This window comes from Alexandromys fortis, unplaced genomic scaffold (assembly GCF_014885135.2).
Source record: "Alexandromys fortis isolate MF-2015 unplaced genomic scaffold, M_Fortis_MF-2015_v1.1 scaffold_124, whole genome shotgun sequence".
Classification (NCBI taxonomy): Eukaryota; Metazoa; Chordata; class Mammalia; order Rodentia; family Cricetidae; genus Alexandromys; species Alexandromys fortis.
Window position 1 is genome coordinate 3,691,970 of NW_026067995.1, and position 9,455 is coordinate 3,701,424.

Below are 9,455 nucleotides of genomic sequence, written 5' to 3' on the forward strand. Positions count from 1 at the left end.
TGGGTGTTCATGCAGGGTGGGTGAATGTGTGATAGCGCCCCCTGTTGGGTGTTCATGCAGGGTGGGTGAATGTGTGATAGCGCCCCCTGTTGGGTGTCCATGCAGGGTACTTTCCCTGCTCTAAACACCACCTACCTTGCTTGGTCCTTTCTCCCTCCTTCTTCCCCTGGTCTTAGCACTGCAGACCAATCTCGATATGATCTCTCTCTGCTTCCTCTTTCAGTGTGCAATCTAGTTGAACTCCCACAGTCTATCACCTTTCGGGTTGACCTTTTTCACTGACAAGTGTTAAACGGTTCCCCCCATGTCTTCTTATGTCTCCTGGGTGGAGGTGGATGAGGGGAGCTCAGAGCACTTAGCCAGCCTGGGAGGGGGGGGGGAGGTTCTGGTTTTGATCCTCAGCACCAAATAAACCAAACCCATTGTCATCCCTGCCTTCTGGGAGGTGGAAGCAGGAGAATCGGAGATCCAAGGTCCTCTGCTACATACTGAAGATGTACATAGTTCTGGAAACCATGAACATTTCCCAAAAACCAGAAGACAGATAAACAAAAAACAAACCAGAACAAACAAAACACTGTTACCACCAAAACCCCCACCTAAAAATCATAACAAAGAGGTCTTGGTACACGATCTCACAGAAGGTGTGACGGCAGGTGATTTTTTAATCTGTTCGCAGTGGAGACTGAACTCAGGACCGTGGTGGCAGGGCCTGTGCTGTGCAGGCAGGGGAAGATATGATGGCATCCTGGGCCCTGGCCCAGTTCTCCTTCAGAGGGAGCATCTTCCCCAGGTTCTGCATTTTATCCCCGTGGCAGGAAGTCAAGGATTGTTCGACTTCTGAACTCCAACCAGTGCGCCTTCTACCACACGACAGATGCCCTTAAAGCTTGTTGAGTGAAGGAAGACGTTTGGGAGCCAAACACAAAGCCTTCAAGCTTTCTCTCCAGGACCCCTGTGGCCACCTTTGGTGTGAAGGGTTTGTGACATGGCTGAACAGGCCGCGTCTTTCAAAAAAGCAGATGTCAGCCCCGGAAGAGCTAAACTGAATCTCCAAACAGACTCTTAAACTGTTAGGGAAGAATCCATCTCATGACCACTCTGCATGGGGCCCCGTGCAGCAAATGCCGCCACAAACAGCTGGAAAAAGAAAAAAAAAAAAACCATGGCCAGTGTTACCGCGCCATCAGTCTCTGTCAGTGAGCTAGGGAGGAAGTGAGAACACGGGCCTGTCACAACTGTGCATAATAAGGATCGCAGAAGCCTGACTTCACAACGACCCTGGGGAGCTGTTGGCTGCGGTGAACGGGGGAGACTATTTATTAGTGTGATATATGTTTCCTACTTTCTAACGATACATAAATTATCCCCTGAGCCATGATGCATATGGTTTAAAGAGAATTTTAAATGAAAGCCTCCCCCCACCCCCAGCAGCACTAATTGCCTAGCGGCATTAAATTACTCATCCCTGTTGCCTGTGGGCTGGGGCCATTACTCTCTCTTCCAGGTTGAGCCCATGTCCCCCAAGAGGAATGTTTGCTCTGACAACGTGGATTTATATCCTCCCCGTGAGCACAACACACCAAGAGTCACAGGGAAGGGCATTCCTGACACCTCTGGAGCCTGTGCTACCCACGAAGACAGGGCAGTGCCTTTGGTCCAACCTCTCGGTTTGCCTGTAGGGAGGGCATCAGAGTGCTGCTCTCAATACTTAATCTTCTCCCACTGTGGGACTTACAGGTGGACTTAGGTAACCAACATGGGCGTTTCCTAAGTGGCACGAAACGGGAGGGAGAAGCGCTATTAATTTTGGAAAACACCAGCTAATTACATGGCGTGGGAAAGAAAGTGATGATGCTATTAAGAATTATGAACTCAGCATTTACGTGTTGAAGTTTAGGACTGTGCCATGTATCGAGGCTGATGTGGGAGTGATTTCTTATTAATAAAGAAACTGCCTTGGCCCATTTTATTGGATAGAAAATTAGGTAGGCGGAGTAGACAGAGGAGAATGCTGGGAAAAAGAAGCTGTGTGAGGAGTCGCCATGGTTCTCCCGCTCCAGACAGACGCAGGTTAAGATCCTCCCTGGTAAGCCAGCTCGTGGGCTACACAAAATATTAGAAATGGGTTAGAACAATATGTAAGAGCTAGCCATAAGGAACTGGAACTATCCGGGCCAGGCAGTGTTTGAAAGAATACAGTTTCCATGTAATTATTTCTGGGCATAAGCTAGCCATGTGGGCGGCCGGGTGCCGGGGACGCAGCCCTGCCGCCGCTCCTATTTCAACACGAGGCTGCAAGGAATGGATGGCAAGATGGCGGTCTTCAGTAAGTTGACTTGGCACAAGGTCTAGCCAAGGTGCCGTAGGACGGCAGCACGGAAACCATTCCCGTGCCTCCCTTAGGACAGTGGGAAGGCCGTTCCTGTGCCTCCCTGATGTGTGAAATGAGGTGGCGTGGAGGAGACAACCCAAGAACTGAGATATAGGGGTGCATGCTTTCTGGCAATTATGGGAACAGAAAGAGAAAGGCTTGGACCTCTGAGAGAGAACGTGGTCAATTAGGAAATGTACACTTTGGAGATCACGCCGTAGGGGAAATCATAGAAGATGAGAGTAAAGAAGAGACCAGGCAAGGACATAGATCTGTGTGAACCCTGAGAGGATCTGTGTGTACCCCGAGAGGACTATAGACCCATGAGCCAAGTGATCTGATGGACTGGGGTGCAATGAGGTAGGCAGGGAAGTCAGTTATAACATTTCTACACACACACACACACACAGACTTATTAAACATGGTGACAAACAGTAAAAAAAAATTGGCTTGAGAATTGCCTGCAAAGGAACACACAGGGTTCATATATATTTTGAATCTACCTGCGCACATGTTTTTCTTTCTCAAAAGTCTTTTCTGCTGCCATGTTCTGGAAACTTCCTGCCCTTGGGTTGCTCTCAGGAAGGGATGGTCTCCTTTTCTAACTCCTTTCTGCTACCGAGGAACAGATGTGTCAGGACAGGTGGGAGGCACATGTTTCTAGCGAGTGGCTAGTTCCCTTCTTAGGTTGGAAGAAAAGCCGTTCTCCAAGACTCTGGTTGTCTCTCGCCCTGGCCTGCAGGCATCTTGTGTCTCCAAGGGTGACGAGGGGTAGATGTCACTGACAGCACAGCCTGATTTCCCGAATCTGAACATTACCATTGGCCACGTACTCTCTGAAGTCTTCTGCTTGTCCCCCTCCCTACCTCTCATACTTTTTTGGGCCTCCCTCCTTACTCTCCATACGAGTATCTCCACTTGTATGACCACGTGGAGATTTGGGAGTAGAAGTACAAAGACTTATAACTTATAGCCAGGGAGGGGCTGCTCCAGAAGATGACTCCCTGGGGCTCCTGGAGTGTGTCTGGGGAAAGTGAGGGGAGGAGCTGAGGCTTAAGAGCCAGGCTGGTGAAAGACTCCAAGGAAACAGCATCTTCCAGACACACCAGGATTGATACGCATATGAGCTCACAGGGACTGTAGCAACGTGCACAGCTGCTGTCCAGGTTCAAACCAGACAAAAGCCCAGCACAAGAAGGGGACGTGGGCACAGGACCCCGGCACTAACCAAGAAGCCATTTGCGGTTGATACGTGCCGGGAAAAGGAAAATCAGTTTTCTGTTTTCTCCAATGGAGGGACACTGGGTATATCAACCACACCCCCACGCCCCTTCCCTTAGCCCCAGTCCCTCCCTCCCTTCCCCCACACACTGCGCCAGCTGAAGCTGATGAAGCTGATGACTGCCTCCTATTTCTTCCTTTGAAGGTCAAGTTCCTGGAAGAAGTAATGGAGGCGCGGAGGAAGGGGTGGGTGGAGCTCTGTCGATTGCTCTGCTGGATCTTCATCTTCTTGCACGAATGGTTCCACGGGACTTTGGAAAAGATGAGGAGCGTAAGGAAACAGGGTCTCGTGCTAAGGGATGCTGGGGCATGGGAGCGGGTGACATGCTTGCCTTTCTGTTACTCCTTTCTTTAGGCCTAAAGAGGCCTCGGCCTTTAGGCCTTGTGCATGATACTCTGTCCACATGTCCACACTTGACTGAGACACAAGAACCACGTTTATTTTCTGCATTACAAGTCTGAGGGTTCTCATACCCAAACCACTTCCTTCCTTCCCTTTCTGCTGTCTGCCTTCCTGGGGAAATGGTTCCCGGTAACTGGATGGCAGAAACATGACAAAGTTGCTTTATGCGAGAAGGAGGACTTGTGTTTTCAAACAACACCAGACACTTAGGGGCTGATGGATATCAGAAGGCCATTTCTTACCTTTGTGGGGGAGTCAAAAGGGCCTCAGAAGCTCCCAGTCTAACGCTCAGCTGCTTGGTGATTTAGACAAGCCGGGAGGTTGTTTTAGGTCTTGGAATCTTTATCTGTAGGAAACAGACAATAAAATGGAGAGGACAGAGAGGCCCAGTAACAGGATCACACAAGGTCACTGCTAGAGCCAGGTGAGACCCAAGCAGCCCATCCTGAGAGCCACAGTGTTCTCGGCCAATGGGATGTCCAGGAAAGTGTGTGAGGTTAGCTTTGAAAGCAATACATGACATGCCGTAGGGCAAACTGAAATAAGACCTGAAGGGACAAGGCTGACTTGAGCAAGAATGGTGAGAAGCAGTTTGAGAAGGCGATCTCAGTTGCCTACGGCATCCTTTATTAGCCTAAGGTCTATTTTCCAATGTAGTTTAAATGGTATGCAGACAGACAAGCCATTACCTCCCTCCCAGTCCTTCAAAGTCAATCAGTGTGGTAGTTCTGACGTGTGGGTCAAAAGCCAGATCACTCCTAAAAAAAAAAAAAAAAAAAAAAAAACCACACACATTGCTACTGTCACAAGACCCTACCCTCTCTGAAGATTCATGGCACCTGCTGGTTTCCAGGGGGGAGAAGGAGGCATTTCTTCAGTGGTGTAGCCAGTGGTAAGTTGCCCATATTTCTCTAAGGAACCTTGATTCACACAAAAACAATAACAACACAAAACTGGGAGAGGGGCTGGTGGGGAAGCTGAAGGGGAGCTAACTGGACAGAGGAAGTGGGTCGGTGGGAGTTGGGGAGGAGAGAGGAGAGGATGGTGTGTATGTGGGGTGACTAAGACCTAAATATATTATATACACATATGAAAATGTGATACCCAAACTCATCATTATGGATGATTGATACATGCTAATAGGAAACTTAAAAAAGATTATATTCTCGAGGGAGATGTTCTGGCATGAACAATGAGTCACCAAATAGTTGAGAGTGAAAAAGATTATTGCTCCACCCATAAGAGCTAAACATAGCCTACTGTTCTTACCACTGATTGTGAGCCAGGAGAGCAAGCATTATGACATTTTTTTGTTTGTTTGTTTGTTTTGGTTTTTTTCGAGACAGGGTTTCTTTGTAGCTTTGGAGCCTGTCCTGGAACTAGCTCTTGTAGACCAGGCTGGCCTTGAACTCCCAGAGATCCTCCTGCCTCTGCCTCCCAAGTGTTGGGATTAAAGGTGTGCACCACCACAGTCCAGCTCATTAAAACGTATTTTAACAGGGCTCATGATCTTTCCACACTTCTGTGCCGTGTCCCATCACCAGCCCATGCACCTAGACTATTTTCCTTCCTCTTTGGATAGGTGTTGCTCTAGGCATGTGTGCACATCCAGCGATAGAAAGGGGAGAGGTGAGGGCATTTCACTTGGCCACTGCTTGCATTACATTTGAATAAATACACAAATGACAACAGTTCTGCTCTTAAAAGTTAGAGAAGTTAGCAGGGTGGTGGTGGTGCACACCTTTAATCCCAGCACTTGGGAGGCAGAGGCAGGCAGATCTCTGCATGTTAGAGGCCAGCCTGGTCTACTAGAGCTAGTTCCATGACAGGCTCCAAAGTTACAGAGAAACCCTGATGTGGGATATCCTTCTGTACATGTGTTGTTTTTATTGGTTAACGAATAAAACTGCTTTGCTTTATGGAAGGACAGAAGATAGCCAAGCTGAAAGAGATATATACAGAGAGTAGGTGGCATCAAAGAGATGCCATGTAGCTACTAAAGGAGAAAGATGCCAGAACAGAACCTTACTAGATAAGCCATAGCCTTGTGGTGATATACAGACTAATAGGAATTGGTTAATTTAATATGTAAGAGTAAGTTAATAAGAAATCTGAACTATTGGCTAAACAGTGTAACAATTAATATATTTTCTGTGTGCCTTCCTTTTGTTGGAGATTCTCTGAGGGGGTGGAATTTGGGGAGAGAGAAAGCCAGGAATGGGGCTTTCTGGATCAAGCAGGAGTGAGGTGGAGGTTCCAACCACACATGAACTTTCTTTAGTGTTTGCTTAATATTAATTTTCTTATAATTTGAATATGTCTCAAAAAAGTAAGGTGTAGCTGGATTTGTTGGTTCTCATGCTATCTATCTATCATCTATCTATCTATCATCTATCTATCTATCATCTATCTATCTATCTATCTATCTATCATCTATCTATCTATCTATCATCTATCTATCTACCTACCTATTACCTATCACCTATCTACCTATCATCTATCTATCTATCTATCTATCTATCTATCTATCTATCTACCTATTACCTATCACCTATCTACCTATCATCTATCTATCTATCTATCTATCTATCTATCTATCTATCATCTATCTATCTACCTACCTATTACCTATCACCTATCTACCTATCATCTATCTATCTATCTATCTATCTATCTATCTATCTATCTATCTACCTACCTACCTACCTATTACCTATCACCTATCTACCTATCATCTGTCTATCTATCTATCTATCTATCTATCTATCTATCTATCTATCATCTATCAATCATCTATCTATAGCTATCAATCATCTATCTATATCTATCAATCATTTATCTATCTATCATCTATTTATCATCTATCTATCATCTATCAACCTATCACCTATTTATCATCTATCTATCCATCTATATACCATCTATTTCTCTGTGTGTGTATTTGGGGGAGCGAGTGTGCCGTGGGGTGTGTGGAGGTCAGAGGAGAGCTGGGAGTGGCTTTTTTTCCACCCTCCTGGTCCTGAGGCTCCAGCCCAGGTTGTCAGGCTGAGCAGCAGGCACTGGTACCATGGAGGCATCCTGCCAGTCCCACCATGCTTATCTCACCGTGACGGATGTCCTGCTCACATTTATTGTGACTGCGGATGTGTTTTGACTCACTTCTGTAACTTTCATTTGCATTTTCTGTAAATCATGCTTTTTTTTCCCCTTGGTCCCCTCTGTTGCCTTTCCCTTTACTGGATCAATGATATTTTTGGTTTGTTTGTTTTTGTATTCCCTTAACTATCATTTCTCTTAGTACTTACCCAATCTGGTTATTTTTTTCCTTGACTTATAAAACTCTAAATGTAATAATTTTTTTATCCCTCCGACTTTCACCCACCCCCTCCCCACTTACTCCTTCCCGATCTCCATTCAGACAGGGCAGGCCTCCCTGGGCTCGCACAAAGCTTGGCCCATCAGGCTGAGGTAGCTCCTCCCCCTGCGTTAAGGCTGGTCAGCTGTAGAAGATCTTAGCCCAGCAGCCCCAGTTCACCCTCATTCTTACTTTCCATTACCTGTCCTTTCTATTTAACATTTTTATTTAATATTTTAGTTCTTTTCTTGTAACGTTTGCTTCTTGCTGGCTGCAGAGAGGGTGGATTCATGGGCTCACCATTTACCACAAGGAAAACTCTCTCCACAGACCACTTCTTCTTTTGGGGTTCATTTCCTTCCTTCCTTTACCTTTTTTTTAAATTGAGGCTAAGTCTTCACTAAAAAGAAAAATAACCCCCAGTTTGCAATACTTCTTTGGATGGAAGTTAAATTCTGGCTTGCTTAGCATTTGTCTTCTTGCTTCGGGAATGCTGTTTTATTTTATGCTGGCCTCTGTTGCTGCTGAGAAGTCTGTGATCAGGTCAACTAATCTGTCTTTTCTCGTTAATTAGTGATGCTGCCTGTTCATCTAAAAAACTTCAATTTGTGAATATGGAGGTGTACAGTCAGTGCATTTGCTTGAACTAGCTCAACTTCTTGAGTCTGGAAATTCATGTTTGCCCCAATTTGGTAAAACATCTAGTCATTCCATTTTGAAGGTGTCTCCCTCTGCCTTTGTTTCTAGTCTTGCTTTCTATGTCTGACTACAAACAAGCTGAAATTTTTCATGCTCATGTTCGTCTGTCGTGATCTCCTTTTCACATTCCCGCCCCTTTCTTTCACTGCAGCAGAATGAATTCCCCAGATGTGCCTTTCGGTTCCTTAAGTCTCTCACCAGCTGTTTTTAAAACACAAGTGTTTTACTTTGGAGTTTAACAAGTCAAGTTTTCACTTTTATTTCTTTTAGAATGACCTCGTGTCTTTTAGAAGCATCTTCTTGAAATGTCAGTTTCTTTTTTTTAAAGATTTATTTATTTATTATATATACAACATTTTGCCTCCATGTATGCCCCCACACCAGAGGAGAGTGCCAGATCTCATTACAGATGGTTGTGAGCCACCATGTGGTTGCTGGGAATTGAACTCAGGACCTCTGGAAGAGCAGCCAGTGCTCTTAACCACTGAGCCATCTCTCCAGCCCCGAAATGTCAGTTTCTTAAAGAAGATGAACTCAGGGTGAACAGAAGGCAAATTAAACCTCAACTTGCCCACTGAAAATCCACTGCCCTTTTCAGGAAAACCTGACAGGCTTCACACATATTCTAATCATCATTAGGTAATTAGGCATCTTGTGGTTAGTTATCAGAGAATATCTCCTTTTAGAATGGCAATGTGCTGCTTATTACGATCATAACATCCCCGAGCTTCACTTGACATTGACATTTCTCTCTTTCCAATGCTTGAGTTTTCCCAGCTGGGAGTCTAAAGTATCAGAGAGGCATCTGGACGTTCAGGGCTTCTTTTCCTTACCTGAGGCTCTATCCACTCCTTAGACATCAAACAACACTATTATCTACACAGTTCATGCTTAAGGACCATGACCATGCAATTCAGGTACAAAAAAATAATTGCAAAGGTTTTATGATGTTTTCGGTGAGTTCTACCATTTTGTGTTAGTCACATTTATGGCTCTCCTGGGGTGCGTGTGGCCTGGGACTGTGGTTTGAACATATCTGGAGGAGGTTAGAACAAAAGAAAGGTGTGATGATATCTGTGGTGCCATCTTGACTGACTTTGGATCTTTGGTTCCAAATATTCCATTGCTGTGTCTTTCTCTCACATGGGACTCTTCTGGGCTTCTCATCATTTACCCAAGTCTCCCCGGGATCAAGCTACCTGAAGTTACCTCAGAGAATAGGATCTCATTGGTAGAGGGTTGCTCACCCCTTCCTAGTCAGTCTAGGCCTCATGCAGTGCCCTCATGAATCACTTTGACCTAAGAAGGACCCTGCAGCAAAGCCTCCTTCAAACCTGCTTCAG